Genomic DNA, 19187 nt, shown 5'->3' on the forward strand with positions numbered 1-19187 from the left:
AGAAAAAAGTAAGTTTTCGACAATTAAACTTTTTATTTATTAAGGACTAAAAAATTTCCATATAAATAATAAAAATCAATAATTTAAAACATCTTATATAAGAATAATACATTACAAATTTATGAAGGTAATATTAAATGATTATATCCTCATATAAAACAAAACGTATACATTTCTAAAATAAATGTGGAATGTATTATATATCACCTAAAAACACTCAAACATAAATGTCTTGTGGATAATTATGTTCCCAGTTAAAAAAATAGACATATATTTACATGGCAGTTTTACCAAAATGGTAGCTGCTAAGATTTGAATCTCATAAAACAAAGGCGTATGACAGAATTTTCATAAAACATTAAATGAAAGTTTTATCTTCATAAAGTAATATAATTACTAATGGCTACATAAACAAATCTTCATGCAGAAATACAGAACAGTTCTTTCTCGTGAATAATGAAATTACAGAGCTTCAATGTGAATATTTAAAATATCCCTTTTAAGTAACTTCAACTTTGTAATTACTATTTGAGAAGATGTTTGTGACAACTTTCTTACAACTGTCTTAAATAAGGATATTTATGTTATCGAATAGCTTACAGTTTGCACTTGTGTTTGTAGCATTTACCTAAATATGTTTTGCTGCCTGACTTTTCCTCACTACCATTTTTTTTTCTGTACACTCTGTTTTTTCGGAGGGAGAACAAATAAGTACATGAAAAATGCATCTATTGGTTTAATCACAAAGTAGAAAATATCCTAGCTATTTTCATTAAATTAAATTTACCCTCCAGCACTCAAAAAGTTATTATAATCATGTGCATCCATATTTTGAAATGGATTAACTTAGTTACTGCCTATGTGATTAGATTTAGACCACATCTGACACATCTTTGTAGCAACTTTTCAGAAGTACTGCAAAGGAAGAAACAAAAGGGCTCTGAAAAAAATAATCCGATTCAACAACTTTACGCACAAAGACTGAATTTTCTGTTCCCTGAGGATTACTTTCCAGATACTCAATCTGATCTGGCAATGTTAGGTCAATTTTATGCTGATTTTATGGGTGAAAGGATGAGAACTGCTGGTGGGAATCATTGTTGCCAGTTATGACTGATATACACTGTGTTTCTCTTTTTTCCAATGTCTACCAGTAAATCAAAGGAAACTCCATATCTTAATTAAGAAAAAAAAACTTTACTGCCAACATTCTAGAAACCAAATAAAAAGGAAGAATACTTGATTTTGACATAAACATATTAAATCTCTTAGTTTAATAACAGATATTACAGCATAGTAAGAAAAAATACAAATTTTTATTAAATCAGTAACTTTAGAAGATGAATATTTAAAGTATGATTTGCACATCATCAACATAAGGATTCCAAATTCACTATTAAGCCTTTTTTAAAATGTAAAGTAGGATAAAGTCAGTAATATTTTCTTTCCCAATCGAATATTTCACATTTCCTAGTCCTTAACTGAAAACAAAATTAAAATAACTTAGAATACCAGTGAGATTCTACTATACTACAAAAAAAGTATGCAGTAAAAGATTTCCAATTTGCACAAAAGGATAATATTTACTTAATTCTGTGGAATTCAAAGACGATTAAATATACAGTATCTTCAAATTTATGCATTTGTAAAATTGCAGTTCACAGACTACATACTTTTGGAAAAGTATAACATATAATATTAGTATTTTTCTCAATTATGGATTTCAGTACCTGATATACCCACACTATAGAAGAATATGTATGAAGAAACTAAGGTCAAAACAATGAGGATTGTTATTTACTCATTTAGCTAGGTAATGTCTGAAGTTACAGCTTTCTTTATTGAGATGTGAGAAGCACATGTTTTAAATAATTTCCAATATTTCACACATTTTTGTGGCCAATTTAAGTTCAATTTATTGCATTCAAAAATCTATGCAGTGCTAAAGGAAGAGAAAAAGTCCCTGCCTTACAATGCCCTACAACATTCACGGAGAGAAACGTCAAAGGGCAATTTCATTTTTTGTACAAAATATTCTTTTAAGTGAGGGATCCTGTAGGAACATTTGAACTCAACTTGAAAATTCACTGGCTTAAAAATGTAAAAAAAACAAAAAGTGTTCCTAATGAAGCAATGATGTTTTCTGAATATAAATGAGCAAAAATCATTAAAGAAAATATGTGATTTTTTGGTAATGTATGATTTTTATTCTTTCATCTGTGGACATATAATGGTCAACTAAACAAAACAGGGTCTACCACTTACAGAAAAGATGAGCATCTAAATATATAATGTAACAAAACAATGCATTTTTATGATACTAGAAGAAGGGGTACTGCAGGAGCACATAATTAGGAAATCTAATTTAGAGAGTCACTAAAGGACTTCAAAAGGAAAGGACAAAAATTGACAAAAGTTAGACAAGCAAGTAATCTGGGCCATAAAGTGGGCAGGGGAGAACATTCTAGAGTGAAGAACCAGTATGCATAACATCTTGAAGGTTAAAAGAAAGCAGAATACCTTTTAGAAACAGAAAAAAACATCTAACATATCTAGAATGTAGACTAAGAGGGAGAGAACGTTTAGAGATAAAGTTGGATTAGCAAGGGAAGCCACTGAAGCAGACAGTAGTATAAATCAAGTGAGAAAAAACAACCAGAAAGGGAGAATGCAGCTAGAGTGTGTGCTGTTATGAAAGTCAAGAGAAGAGGGCATATCTAAAAGAAATCCTCCAACAAGTGCTGCAACACATTGAGAGATGATGACTGAAGGATGGCAACTACATTAAAAGACATAATACTACAGTAAGATGAGCATCAGAGAAAGGGTAGGAAAGAGGTGGCCGATTTAAGATTATGGAATGAGTGAGTATGAGGAAAGAGAGGCAGTATGTACAGAGGCAATTTGCTTAAGAAGGAATACACAAAGTAGAGGAAAGTAAAGGTAGACAGAAAGATTAAGCTGGAAACATTTGCTTTTTTCTTTTGACTGGTACAGACTTGTACACGTTTAAAAGGCTATGGGAATTAATGAGCTAGCAGAGAGCCAGCAAAGAAGGAATACAAGATCCCTGAGAAGACAGGAAGAGTTGGAATTCAGATCAATACAGTGAGAGGAGCCTCAGACAGAAGCTGAAGTATGTTTTCGATTGTTATAGGAAAAAGAGAAGTGGAAAGACATAAACCCAAGTAAATTTGTAGTGCAAAAATATGAGTTTTGTGAAAAAACTGCTAATATTTTTCTATGTAGTAGGTAGTTCTCTAAGCAAAGCTTTCTGCTAAAACACAAAAAAAAAAAGTTGTTGGAGCTTTAAGGAGGAGGTATGAAATAACCGTTTCAGGCAATGTTGAGTTCTCAATATAGATAGATATCCAACATGGCATTTAATGGCAGCAAAGTGGGATTTCTCGAAATTGGTGGATTCTGTCGGGGTGAGGTTTCTGTCAGTCAGGTGGATGGGAAGACAATCTAAAACAGTGGCTGCAGATCTGAATTACGTATCTAAAGCTAATAAAAGGGAAGTCATATTTTCCGAAAAATCCATTAATATTATATGTTATACCAAACCATACAAATGTATTTTAAAACAGCATATTTTCAGTTAAAGGTCTACTACATATAACTGAAGACTGCAGGATTCAGAAATAAGATGATATAAATAAATGGAAGTATACGTAGAATTATGAAACCACATAGCTGAAGTCTGGGTCTTCTACTTATGAATCACACAATGCTTTCTGTGTATGATCAAAAGTAGGTTTTGAAAAACAGCAAATCAACTTCCTTGTCTCTTTCTCCCTCAGACTCTCTAGGTTGATGTTAAAAGAGTCTCATCTATTTATCCAAGTGTACTATATAAATACATTTTTTGACACATGGTATTTTTGAAAAAGTTTGTTATGCATGTAATTTAATAAGTATAGTTAAAATTATATTTTATTACATCTGCCAAAATAATTTTCAAACTCATTAATTATTGTAATTCTTTTTGGAGACAGGGTCTCACTCTGTCACCCAGGGTAGAGTACAGTGGCATGAGCATGGCTCACTGCAGCCTCACTCTCCTGGCCTGAAGCAATCCCTTCCATCTCAGTCTCCCAAGTAGCTGGAACTATAGGCATGCACCACCATGTGCAACTAATTTTCTTTTTTTTTTGGTAAAGATCAGTTCTTGCTGTGTTGCCCAGGCTGGTCTTGAACTCGTGGGCTAAGGTGATTGTACCGCCTCAATCTCCCAAAGTGCCAGGATTACAGGTGTGAGCCAACACACTCAGACTTATTATAATTTTATATTCAGCATGACTGGGGGAAAGAAAAAAAAAAAGGGAAGTAATTCACTCAATCATTTAAGGCCACATATGACTTTGGTGAAGCCAGAGATCCAGAAGACCAACACTTTTGCCATTTTTCCTTGGCACAGACTCGAGCAAAACACAGATTTACTGCACTGATAGAAAGATATCACTTATTTTGAAAAAGCAGTAATAAAAAGCTTCAATGATCCACTCAAACAAGAATAGTATGATAGACTGTATTATAAACCTTAAGACTATAAGCAACAGTGAAAATAAAAACAAATTCCTTGCTGGTAGGTCTTAAATTCAGACTACATCTAATCTTGATAAAACATATAAAAGCAGATGTCTGTACAAATTATTCTGAAGTTAAACTATAGATGATAATATTTAATTTTAGCATCTTCTTAAAGGTCTAATTCAGTAGTTCTCGAACTTTAACAAAAACATCTAGACAAACAGATTGCTGGGTCCCATACATAAAACTTCTGAGGTGGGCCTGAGAAACTGCATTTCTAACAAGCTCTCAGGTGATACTAATGTTACTGGTCTCAGGAACACACTTTGAGAACTAAGAGCATAGACTATGCATCTCTCACAATGATAAGCATTATGTGACACATATTAAGATATTTAATATTCATTATAAATATTATTTAAAATATGACAATAAATAATTTATATTTTCCTTTATTACATATATACTTGATATGACAACAAATATAACTTCATAGGGCTAGAAACATCAACTATGCCACTTAGAGCAGAAAATAACTTTAGCAAGAAAAATACCACCAAAATGTTTTTAAAACCTTTTCTATGCCAGTAAATACTACTGATACTATAATTCCATTTCCATATCCCAAAGAAAAGAATTTTATTTCAAAACTGAGTGTTTTGTGACACTGGAACCATAGATTTAAGGAACAATTATGGAGGACTATATTTACGTGTACACAAGATACACTGCCTATAATTCCCTCTAACTTTATATGCTGTATGCTGTATATATACATACTGGTAGTCCATACCTAAACAAGATATATGTCCTTTTGTACTTTTCCAACTCAGATATGTGAGAAAATTTTTCTTGCTGTGCTGTCTTACAATGCTTTCTTTCATGAATTTAAGCAATTAGTTCCAATATGAACAACAGAAAGACTATCTGTGAATGCAAAAAAAAAAAAAAATAATAATAATAAGGCCTCTTTTATTTACTTATTTGGTATTTCAAGAAAAGGTTCATTATACATGGATAGAAACTTTGTATTTTCTGAATGAGAAAGGACATTAAATACTCTTTTTTTTTTTTTAATCACCCAAAGTTATACTGTATCCTGTGTCTAGAGCTAGTAACTATTGAAGTCAAGACCAGGATTCAGGTATCCTTGCTTCTTATACAACATCCTTTCTAAACTATGCTGCTGCAATTTGCTATACTTGGTTGATCTTTGATTTTGCTCTTCATTCATTAGACAGTAATTTAAAGAATATCCACAAGTCTAAAAAGTTTCTTAGTTATCTATAGGAAGACATTCTCACCAAGCCAAATATTTAAGTATTTCGTAAAACAATGGCCTAAATCTTACAGACTTCCTTTAAATAATACTTGGAAATTTGTATGTGAAGAAACCTAGAAAAGGAGATTAATTACTAATAATACTCAATTCAATACCTACTCAATCTGAAATTATTTTTCATTGAATCATGTAAGTTTGATTCATACATATAAAAACCTCACAGAAATGAAAATATTATTTTAAGATCTTTTACTTTATAATCACTTGCAAAAATAGAGATCACACTTCTATTTGCTGTTTTACATAATGCATACATTTAAAATTAAAAGTAAGCAATTTTGAAAATATGTCCATTTGTTTGCCATTCTAAAAATGCACATAAGCAATGGTGGAAATAAAATTTAATATAATAATCCATTGTGATTATCTTCATTCTAATAAGCCATCCTGGAAAATCAAACTAGCACTTTAAAATAATTGTGGTGTTTTTGAAACTCAAACCTTAAAAAACAATTTGGATAACGGATAATTCTAATCTTTCTAACATTTCTAGAAAGATGTAAAATCAGCATCACAACTTAAAACAAGGAAGCTCTTTTTTGAGCAAATATTAGCAAATTCTAACTAAGGTCATGAAAATGGAACTTCAAAGAACCTTAAGAAAATATAACTCATAACATGTTAGATATATCATTTTGCTACATCCATTCCTTTTAAACAGGACCTATTATAATAAAATGAAAACCCTCATCAATCACCTGATAGAGTAATTCCAAACTTAACCAAACAGGGATAATGGGTGAGAATTGAATTGAAAACACCTTGACAAAGAAAGCAATTTCTTTTCTTCGCACTCCTCTGAAGCTGTGGGTGATCATGGTAATCGAACCATCAACAGTGAGGGGCCATCTGTCCCAAGGGCCCTTCATGAGAGTTTAAAAAAAAAATCAACAACAAAAAAGGGAAAGAAATGCTGTACCCCAGATGTTCAATCTTGATTAATCTATGACAAGGAACTTACAACTGAGAATCAATGTTTTGACATTTTTCAGATACTAATCATTAAAAGCGAACACAAACGTTTTTACAAGAACACAGGGAAAAAATTTAATAGGTTGCTTGTAGAAAGATGATCTGTCATACAGAACCTAATCTACCTTTGAGTCAGCTAAGATCTTAAAGTTGCTTTACGATCATATCCTAAAGCAATAGCTTTTATTATGATTCCTTTAAGGAGGAAAGAAGGTAAGAGGCCATGCTTTAAGTTAGCATGAGACTGTCACTTTTTATAATTCTTCATAATTTTTCTTTATAAAAAATTATAAAAAACCAAGTATATGGTTAAATAGAAAGAAGGCATGTATTTTTATTCACAACACTCATTATACTTAACTCTTTGAAGTAAAACATTTTCAAAAAACAGTCTTAATGTGAAAATTCATAATGTAAAATTAACTGAACTGCTCATAAAACAGCTTTGTTTTATTCACGACATTTAAAATAATTTTCATATCACACCAAAAAGTAATTTTGGGTAGACGTGCAAATGCTTCAAAGCTTTCTTGTTTGATATAAAGATGGTCTAAAGTACAGGAGACTTCTAACACTCCTGGATATAACAGACACAGTTTCAATGATTTGGGAATAAGCTAAAATTCATGAATAGAATCATACTAACTACAAAATGACTTAAAGTTCACTAACAAAAAAACATGTGTAAGCTACATCAAGAAAAACTACTAAAAATATTTTAAAATTAATTTTAAAATGAAAAATACATTAAAACAAATCATTAAAGAACCAAATTAAACCACGCATGACCTTTCTTTCAGGATACTTTCAAGTTAGAATAAAAGTAAAGGTGGAATAAACTTAAGATTCTAATGAATATAATAAAGTCACTAAGAAACTTACTGTAAATGCAGTAATTCTTACTTATCTTTGTATCTACAAAGCCTAGGAATGGATCCCGTCACCCCAAAGAGATGGCACCTCAGGCACACGACAAAAGGAAAGTACAAATGCCCTCTTGAAGAAGAAACACTCAACTTAGGTCTTGCCTAACATAAATGTGTAATTAAAATTACTACAGAAAATCTAAATACCTGTGATTATAACCATCAGACACAAAGAATGGAATTATGATACTAATTTGTTTTGTTCCCCCCTCACAGCTTCATATATTAAAATTACTTGAAACAGCATATAAGGATGTTTAAAATGTTATATAATAAAATAATAATTCAAAACATGAACAAGCAAATTTTGAAAACTAGAACATTTAAAAATATAAAAATATAATCTATGAAATTAAAAGCTCAATGAATAGAATAGCACATCATATAAAACTGAAGAGAGAAATAGTGAACTAAGTCAGACACAAATGATATTAAACAGATTGAGCCATAAAGAGACAAAATAAATGAGAAAAATAAAAGAGGTTAAGAAAAATGTAGATCAGAATAAAATAAATCTATTTAAATTTCTAAAAGATCAGACCAAAGAGACCAGAGTGTATATAATGGAGGAGGAAAGAAAATAATATTAGAAGAAATAAAGGCTCATTTTCCAAAACTGATAAAAGACAAATCTTTAGATTTGGAAATAACAAACCCAAGCAAGATCTCAAGAAAGACATGACTAGAGGCATCGCAATGAAACTGCAAAGTATAAAAAGATATGGATACCTCTCAAAGCATCCTAGAGAGGAAAGAGATAAGTAGAAAACTATATATATTATTATATCGACAGCAGACTTCTCAATAGCAGCAATGGAAGCCAGAAGACAGTGGAATAATATATTCAAAAACTGTGCAAACAGGAATGTAGGGAAAATAAATACATTTTCAGAAAGACAAAACTGAAAGATTTACCATGAATAGACCCTTTCTAAAGGAGCTGCTAAAGAAATTGTAACAGAAAAAGTATCCTTTTTTATAAAATGCAAGAAATTACATATTTCATGCATGCAAACATACATATAAAACAATGTTTACTGAAGCACTGTTTACAATTAGCCAAGTTTTGAAAGATAATCTATATGTCCATCAATTTGAAAATGATTATAACATTATTATTCTAAGAAACACTATACAACCCTGAAAAAGACTATAGCCTTGAAAAAAAGTTATATTTGTTCATATTGAAAAAAAATCTAAAAGAGTGATAAATGAAAATAATGAGACAAGGTGAGGTCAGAGAGTTAAAGGGGAACAAGCAGAACATAAAGGGCCTTAAGAGTGATAAAATGGAACCTGCTTACACTCTCGGAAAGGGAGCTACAGCAGCATTTGAGTAGAGAGGAAACATGCTCTGACATATTTTAACAAGATCACCCTGGCTTCTGTGTTGAGTATAAGCTGAAAGGTAATAAAATAATAAACCCATTTATGACACTACAGATAATATTTAAAATGAACCTCTTGGGAAAAGAACTTATATCATTCATATATATATATATATGAATGACTCAGATATATATATACACACACAATTTGTGGTAAAATGTCAGGGAAGGAAGCAGATAACATAAAATTTACAAGATGATCTACCCTCCTGAGACAGAATTCATGGCAAGGGCAATAAGGGTCCAAGAGTCCAATGGAAACTCTCCCAGTAGATTATAGTGGATGTTTTATGAACCTGACCCGGACCCAGTGATCTTGCTGGCATGTAAATACTCTGAAAAGGAAAGAATGGTGTTTTATACAACTAAATGAGTTCTAAATCTGCAGAACTTCAACACAGATGATAAGTCCTCCCTACTCACTTTGCAGAACCACAACCCAGGCTGTGAAGGATCATATGACATTAAAACTGCAAAGACCTGTGACTAACAACATCATCATGAATGGCAGTCCAGGAGCCAAGTGCAGCAATAATGAAATAGGCTATACTTCAAACAATGGGCTAAGATGAGGGTGAATATCAATGTCAGCACCCACCAGTATCAGAAGTATAATACTAGGTAAAGCACTATAACAAGGCCTAGACAAATGATTGCATCAGTGATATGGAAATAATTGCAGTGGGACATTAAGAGCAAAGGCACGAAGCATAGTAGTTAAGGTAGAAAAGCAATTCCTCAGTACTTATGAGATATCCCTGGAAGGCCACAGAAATAGTAAAAGAGAATGAATACCTCAAAATGGAATCAAGACCCAGAAGGTACTCAGACAGAGGTTATCAAGCTGGAAAAAAAACTGAATCTAAATATCAATGTGATGTGATGTCATCTATACCTTCATGTTAGAGAAACCTAAGGACTTGTGGGGAAAACCTTCCAAATGTTCACAATAAAAACTAAGAAACTTGTTAACATAAAACTACAATAATAAAATGAACACAACACAGCTATTACATTTCAGTTCTCGGGTCTCTCTTGATGAAGAATGAAAAGCAAATGAAAGTAGAGATGTGAATATTTTGTCCTGTTTCTAATTAAATATGTTGATTTATTTCTAAAATCTTCCCTGATGGTATCCAGAATTTTCTTAAACTAATAATGGGTAAATATCATTAATCTTTGAGGTCAATATTATGACTGGTAAATACAACACTGTGATATTGGCAAAAAGAATCATTTCCTTGAAGGGGCAGAAAACGATTAGTCTGAACATGCTTACTAATAATTAAGTCCGACAGTAATTTTCACCCATTTTTCTTAAAACATATAATTATCAGGCACGGTGGCTCACGCCTATAATCCCAACACTTTGGGAGGCCAAGGCGGGCAGATCATGAGGTCAGGAGATTGAGACCATCCTGGCTAACACAGTGAAACCCTGTCTCTACCAAAAATACAAAAAATTAGCCAGGCGTGGTGGTGGGCACCTATAGTCTCAGCCACTTGGGAGGCTGAAGCAGGAGAATGGCGTGAACCCACAAGGCAGAGCTTGCAGTGAGCCAAGATCGCGCCACTGCACTCCAGCCTGGGAGACAGAGCGAGACTCCATCTTAAGAAAAAAAAAAAGAAAAGAAAACATAAAATTCTCAAGTTACTGGGAATTATTACAAGGCTACAGTAACCAAAACAGCATGGTACTGGTACCAAAACAGAGATATAGACCAACGGAACAGAACAGAACCCTCAGAAATAATACCACACAACTACAACCATCTGATCTTTGACAATCCTGACAAAAACAAGAAATGGGGAAAGGATTCCCTATTTAATAAATAGTGCTAGGAAAACTGGCTAGTCATAAGTAGAAAGCTAAAACTGGATCCCTTCCTTACTTCTTATACAAAACTTAATTCAAGATGGGTTAGAGACTTAAATGTTAGACCTAAAACCACAAAAACCCTAGAAGAAAACTTAGGCAATACCATTCAGGAAATGGGCATGGACAAGGACTTCATGTCTAAAACACCAAAAGCAATGGCAACAAAAGCCAAAATTGACAAATGGGATCTAATTAAACTAAAGAGCTTCTGCACAGCAAAAGAAACTACCATCAGAGTGAACAGGCAACCTACAGAATGGGAGAAAATTTTTGCAATCTACTCATTTGACAAAGGGCTAATATCCAGCACCTACAAAGAACTCAAACAAATTTACAAGAAAAAAACAAACAACCTCATCAAAAAGTGGGCAAAGGATATGAACAGACACTTCTCAAAAGAAGACATTCATACAGCCAACAGACACATGAAAAAAGGCTCATCATCACTGGCCATCAGAGAAATGCAAATCAAAACCACAATGAGAGACCATCTCACACCAGTCAGAATGGGAATCATTAAAAAGTCAGGAAACAACAGGTGCTAGAGAGGATGTGGAGAAATAGGAACACTTTTACACTGTTGGTGGGACTGTAAACTAGTTCAACCATTGTGGAAGACAGTGTGGTGATTCCTCAAGGATCTAGAACTAGAATTACCATTTGACCCAGCCATCCCATTACTGAGTATATACCCAAAGTATTATAAATCTTGCTGCTATAAGGACGTATGTTTATTGCAGCACTATTCACAATAGCAAAGACTTGGAATCAACCCAAATGTCCATCAGTGACAGACTGGATTTAGAAAATGTGGCACATATACACCATGGAATACTATGCAGCCATAAAAAAAGATGAGTTTGTGTCCTTTGTAGGGACATGGATGAAGCTGGAAACCATCATTCTCAGCAAACTATCACAAGAACAGAAAACCAAACACCGCATGTTCTCACTCATAGGTGGGAATTGAACAATGAGATCACTTGGACACAGGAAGGGGAACATCACACACCAGGGCCTGTTGTGGGGTGGGGGGAGTGGGGAGGGTTAGCATTAGGAGATATACCTAATGTAAATGACAAGTTAATAGGTGTAGCACACCAACATGGCACATGTATACATATGTAACAAACCTGCATGTTGGGTACATGTACCCTAGAACATAAAGTATAATAAAAAAATACTTTGCCATGTATTTCAAATAGAAAACAGTGATCTGATTTTGAGGCCAATTGGGCTGGATTCTACTTCTAAGTAGAATTCAAGAGCAAACACAAGTTCACAAGGATAATCTGTCACATGAGATTACACAAAATTGCCATATATCATAGATCAGAGGTAAGAAGAGTCACAAGAGACCTTGTTTCCTCTCCCTACATGGCAGGCTCCCTTATGTTCCACTAAAAAAATGGCACATCCTTTGATACTCTACATGTATACAGGGACTGCTCCAAATCTCCCAGCTTCCCTCCTAAAGTGTCAAACTAATGGTTGAAAGTTCTTCCCAATGTCCAACTAAATCTATCAGAAGATAATTTAACCCTTTACTCTCTTGTTGAAGAGCTGTGAAAAAAAAAAAATGGATCACTACTACATATAATTTAAAACAAATTAAAAAACTTTTACTGAAATTCTATTTTCCATTGTTCACAAATAATTTCCTCTATATTTACACAGTGGTTCTCAACCCTTTCTGTTGATTAGATTACCTAAGGAAGATCATTTAAATTTTTAAAAAGTGACCTTCACCCCACCCACTACCATTCTAGACACATCTACAATTGTTTAAAAACTCCCCAGGTGATTCTTATGTGCTGTTCTGGTTGAAAACTACTGCCACAAATCTTTCTGTAAAGAAATTTTCTCAAGCCTTTTAAAAACCTTCTGCCATTTTTCAAGTTTCATATACTGTTTTAAACTTGACTAAAAACAAGAACAGAATATATAATGTGATATCTAAAACTAAGTGTTTTTATAGATATTCATAAGCATAAATGAAGCGAAAATTCTGTATCTCAAATTCAGTTTTCCCAATGACTTCATTACACTATCCCCTTGACTAATGTCCAACACTGAATCATATCCGTCTAACTCTACCTATGGAACCCAGACACCAATGCTAAAAGTTTCAGAATCAGCCTTCACATGCCTTCTTCGTCCTCTACGTCTAATCAGCTGCCTAACCATGTTAGTTATTTCTTCAAAATGTAGCTGTCATTCATTACTCCTCTTCCATATTCATCTTAGTCTAAATTCTTATTGCCTAATTATTCTTCTTGCCACTCAGCTCTTCTCAACTCACTGCCACTAAAACTTAAGAGTTTTTATTATTCCTCCCTTCACAGAAAAATATTCAGTGGCTTCAGTTACTGCTTAACAAAACCCAACTCATCAAACTGTGTTAATATTTAATCACTCATATAGAACTTTCAAATTTTAACATAACTCCATTTACTAAAACTAGTGTTGCAAAATTCTGCACTTCCTACTCAATTCCATCCTACCTATCTAAATGTATTTCCCACCAACTCCAATGCAAGTTTTCTACTCAATCCCAGTGTCCTTTCACATAAATAAAATTTACTCCCAATTCCAAGGCTTTACTTACACTCCAACACATGCTGCACCCTCTTCTGAAATCTTATGTTCACTTTTCTCTCTCTAAAATCTATGCATTATTCCTGACCTATGCTATGAGACCTTCCCAAAACACAACAACCACACAGACTGTCCCACTTCCAGGCAATAACCATCGCTACTTAACCATCTTATTTGTGTCTCCTCATTTAAACAAAGCTCCTGAAAGCAGGCATCATGTTTCAAATTTTAATGTACACTTTATAAGGTAGTTTTTCAGTTTTTTATTGAGTATATTTTCCATTCCTTCCATTCAATGGAAATATATATATATATAAAATGGTGCAAATAAAATTATTCCCTATCATATCAATTTTTCACAGTAAATGTCATAAACTTAATTTGCTTATTTTATTTTATTTTTTATTTTTTATTTTTTTTTTTGAGACGGAGTCTTGCTCTGTCACCCAGGCTGGAGTGCAGTGGCCGGATCTCAGCTCACTGCAAGCTCCGCCTCCCGGGTTTACGCCATTCTCCTGCCTCAGCCTCCCGAGTAGCTGGGACTACAGGCGCCCGCCACCGCGCCCGGCTAGTTTTTTGTATTTTTAGTAGAGACGGGGTTTCACCGTGTTAGCCAGGATGGTCTCGATCTCCTGACCTCGTGATCCGCCCGCCTCGGCCTCCCAAAGTGCTGGGATTACAGGCTTGAGCCACCGCGCCCGGCCTGCTTATTTTAATATGCTTATTTTAAGAAGTAACTAGCTTACTCTAAGATAAATCTGATCAATTTTGATTTAAAGGTAATATAATAAATCAAGTAATTGTTAACACTAAAGAGAGTGAAGTGATCTGTCCTTATTTTCACTACATATTTTCACTAAAGATAACAAGCAAATCAGCAGAGTAAAGCCATTACTAATTAAGAAAGCCCCATACTTTGAGAAAGAAATAGGCAAACAGTAATCTAGTAGAATAAATAGTAATTATACAAATTACTCTTGGTCACTGGCCACTGACGTGTTTTTAGTTAGACCCCATAATGTACAGCACAGTACCTCTCAAGCTTTTTGGTCTCGGGACTGATTTATTCTCTTAAATATCACTGAGGTCATCAAAGAACTTTTGTTTAGGTGAGTTACAGTAAATGACATTTATGTATTAAAAATCAAAACTTAAAAATTAGTAAAGCACAAAAATCTCCAAGTACACAGTTCATTAGTCATCAGAGTTATAACTTCATCATGTCCTGAAGCCTATGCAAAAATCTACCATATACTTGTGAGAAATGGGAGCGAAAAAGGCTAACAACGTCTCACTACTATGAAAAAAGTTCTGACCTCACAGAACTCCTTAAGTACTCCAGAGAACTGCCACAGGCCGCCAGACTACACTTTGAGAACCAAAGGTATAGCACAAACAATTTTAAAAACAGAGTAAAATAATGTTTTTATATATGGTATAAACTTGTTTTCTAATTAAGATTTTCTTTAAAACCTGAGAAAAAGTATAATTATTTATTCATTACACAAATATATTCCCTTTTACAGGTAGAAAAGACAAAGGGGAGATTTCAAGGTTAAATGCCTTTAAGATATATAGGTAATATAAATGAGTGGAATGAGCCTATAGAAGATAGACTATAAAAGGACATGTAGTAAAAAAATAGATCCCATTCCCTTTCTCAAAAGAGCAACCATTATTCAGCTCCAGCCATGTGGAATGTGGGTCCAGTGTTGACAGATACTTTCAATTTTTCAAGAAAATCCAGAATATTTATGGAAAACAATCACTTAATTTTTAAGTTGGGAAAAATAATTAAACATTCCATGAATACAATATAAGCCAAGTAAGGTGTGTCGGGGGCCATTATTTTTTATCTCTGTATTATGACATGGGAACTTCAATTAGAATCACATGTTTAAAGTAAAGGGCTACTTGAATTTTTTAATCTGTTATGGTGGCTTTTAGACTGAAAATAGTTTTTGTTTATCTAATTTTTTTCAAATGTGCCACACTAAATGCAGGAAAGTTAATCCTAATTTTGCAGACTCTAAGGTTAACATTTTAAAAGAAAATGAACATTGACATTATTAAACCTGTTTCCTTGAACTTAAGAACATTAAAAAAAAATAAGTTCGATACAAGTTGTTTAATCAGAATTGGTACATATATACATTACATATGTATATTATTTGACATTTTTGAGATGTCTGAATTTTACAGGCACACTATCAAAAGAAAATACAATCTCAGAATAGGGTTGATCACTTTAAAAATTAGCTTACTAGAGCCCATAATGTTGATATTACCATATGACAACCTCATGATTCAACATGAAGGACAATTGAAATCTGGGAGGATACTGGCCACTAGAAAGTTTCGAGGAATAGCAGACACTACTTTATTCTGGTAACTTCTTGAGAGCATTTACATCACAACTTGTAAGAAACAATGAGAAAATGAGACAGCCAAAAGGATTAAAACAGATTAGCAAAGAACTCATAAAGAGAAGAATTATGTCCTTTGGAACAACAAACAGAATCACACATTTAGAAAAATAATTATTGGCTGAGAAACTAGCAGGAAGACAAACTGAAAGAAAAAGAATAAATTTGAAATTCACGACCTCAGACCAAAAATATGCTTATATTTGTTGTATATTCTAATACTAGTCTATCCTCTAGGAAAGTGAGCAATTAATTCCCATTTAGGTTGTCCTACCAAAGGTAGTCAGGAAGTAAAACAACAAAAGAGTTGGGGGATTATCATTTGAACTTTAAAACTTTCAGTAGTATATAATTATTATCTTCAGTGAATTCTTAAAGAATTCACGGCATGGTAGTTACGTGGCTGGATACTGAAGTCAAACTTCATATAGACATGCCATGCATTGTCATTCACTCATTACACACCAGGTGTCCAATCTTTTGGCTTCCCTGGTGCCATACTGGAAGAAGGAGAATCATTTTGGACCCCACATAAAATATACTAATAATAGCTGATGAGCACAAAAAAAAAAAACAAAAAAAAAGGAGAATCTTTTAAAATAGTTTAAGAAAGTTTATGAATTTTTTGGCCACATTCAAAGCTGTCCTGGCCACATGCAGCCTGCAGGCCATAGGTTGGACAAGCTTGCTATACCTGATCTTTCTCAAGCTACACAGCACTCTATGCCTCACTTTTCTCCAATGTAAAGTAGTGATAATAGCAGTACCCACCTTGAGAGATGTTGATAGGATGAGTGGAGATTATATATGTGTCTGTGTGTGTGTGTGTATATATATGTATAATCACTATATCATTATATTCATTCACTATCACTATTCACTATCACTATATTCATTGTTGTAAGGCAAGATGGAAAAAATGCTGAGATACTGAGATACTGATGCAGAAATTTGACCATAGTGAATAGAGATAATGCATTAAGCAAAACGGTCGGTTATTACTTGCTCTTTCTTTCTCTTCATATAAATTTACCTCCCCTCACCCTGGACCTTCCCAAGTCTGGTCACTTGTTTTGTAATGCCATCCTCTATACTTTTGTCTTAAAGAGTAATTCCTTATGAAATTTTTATATTTGTTGTCAACTAATTATTAGTTCAAAACTTAAGAGCGCTGCACAACAGCTCACCAGCCATTCCTAACTGGCCCACCTATGTGTTTCACGTGTTTTTCTTTCCTTCAACTCACTCTCAGCTTCTACTTTCTATACTTATCTCTTCGCCCTTACCTCATTATCACTCAATCGCCAGCACAATCTCTCCTCTTTCTCACTTTCTCTATCTCCTTTTCTCATTTTCTGTCATGGGAAAAGTGAAACTGAGTAACTACAGGAAGAAATGTGTATTGTTACCAAAGGGAATCGGAATAACAGAAGAAACATTAAGTTAGTTAAAAGATACCATGGCAGACTGATCCTTAGAATATGACTCAAATAATACAATATAAGTTGCTGCTTCCCCATATGTATAGTTATTCTTAGGAATAAGTTACATACATTAATACATCCAAGCAAGAAGCCCAAGTGCATAAAACCTTAATTAATTATTAATTATTGCTCAAGATTGATATGTGACTGACAGGAGAAGGAGAAGCAATTAGTCAAGGTTGGTAGATAAAAGCAGACAGATGACACAGTTATTAGCAACTTAACTTCCATCACCTCTAAATGGACTGTAACTACATTCCTGGTATTGATAATGCCAATATAAGATCAGACAGAAGTCTCTGGATTCTTTGTACACTAAGATTGCAACCATCTTCTCCAAGGAGTTGTAATAATAACACTGCCCACCAGACCTATATATCAACAGAATAGGTACCAAAATGCCAAATACCAAATTGGAGACTGTCTTAATTATGTACCGCAGATATGCAGTGTCCTGCTTCTTTATTTCTACAGACACAGGTGATCATATTAAATAAGGAAATTGGGGGAAAAAACAATGAAGAAAAAGAATCAAGATTTGGTACTCATACAACAAGAAAATAAATATTGAAAACTTGAAGAAGTCTATAATGGAGCTTCTTAGGAAAAAGAGTAAATATTAGACATCTACTGTTTCCTGCATTTATGGTGTGGTCTGCAATATACAACCTCCAAATTAAGAAGTTTAAACACCTATGTTTAAGAATAAGCAAAAAAAGTTTAGAAATATGCATGTATTATTAGAACTCAAGTATCCACCCCTGACAGTTATTTGCTTAACCTGTTTTTATAAACACAGCATACAGACCTCGATGAATGTTTCTCCTGTTATTCTTCTACCTTACCCAACATTTTTCCCCCTTACCAGCTTATTTTACGGTCAGAGGTTAAACTGCTAACCCTTCACCTTCCAGGAAAGTTTTTTTTCCTCTCTCATAAAAGGTTTTTCACAGTGTGTAGCAGTCGGATTAGCTCTTCTCTTCGAGAACAAAAGCTCTGTCTTTGTCTTCGTTGTTTGTGCATGGAGCCCCTACATCAGAGGAAGCTGCTCCTACTCAACATGCACAATAATGATATTGTGAGGCCCCACGAAAGCCTGGCCTCTCAGTGTCTAGACTCTCATCCAACCAGCTAGCCAAAGAGAAAATCCTGTCAAGCACTCAGCTGAAAATTAACTAAGGTATCCTGTTGAGAACCTGATGAAGATGTTATTTGACCATACGGTAAAACTTTCTATTGTTGAACATAAAGATAAGAGAAAAACTTTCAGAACTCAATGCTTTAACAATCCTGGTCACCAATTCACACATGGGTCAGTAAATGTATTTTACCAACATACAACCCCTTCCTCTATACGTGCTCTTAAAATAATGCGCAGGCTTATTTATGACATTCTAATCTCTTGCATTTAAAAATCTGTGCAACTAAAAGATACATTCAAAAAACTTATATTTTATTTGCAGTGTTTACATTAAATATTTATCATTAGAAATTCCACTACTGTATTTGTCACTGAAGGACTCAATCAAAATGCAAAAGCCAAAATAAAAGTGTCATATCTTTTCATATTCCTGAATAAGTTTTAAAATATTGAACAAAAGAGAAACAGCAAACTAAAAAGTAGATAATTGATTAAAAC

General features: G+C 33.6%; 1 protein-coding gene across 25 annotated transcripts in view; it reads right to left on the minus strand.

Moving 5' to 3' along the window:
• The window catches only part of DENND1B (DENN domain containing 1B), a 279648-nt gene that overhangs the window by 218083 nt on the left and 42378 nt on the right, over window positions 1-19187 (minus strand). The gene's annotated exons all lie outside the window — the stretch shown is intronic.

This window comes from Macaca fascicularis, chromosome 1 (assembly GCF_037993035.2).
Source record: "Macaca fascicularis isolate 582-1 chromosome 1, T2T-MFA8v1.1".
NCBI classification, from domain to species: domain Eukaryota; kingdom Metazoa; phylum Chordata; class Mammalia; order Primates; family Cercopithecidae; genus Macaca; species Macaca fascicularis.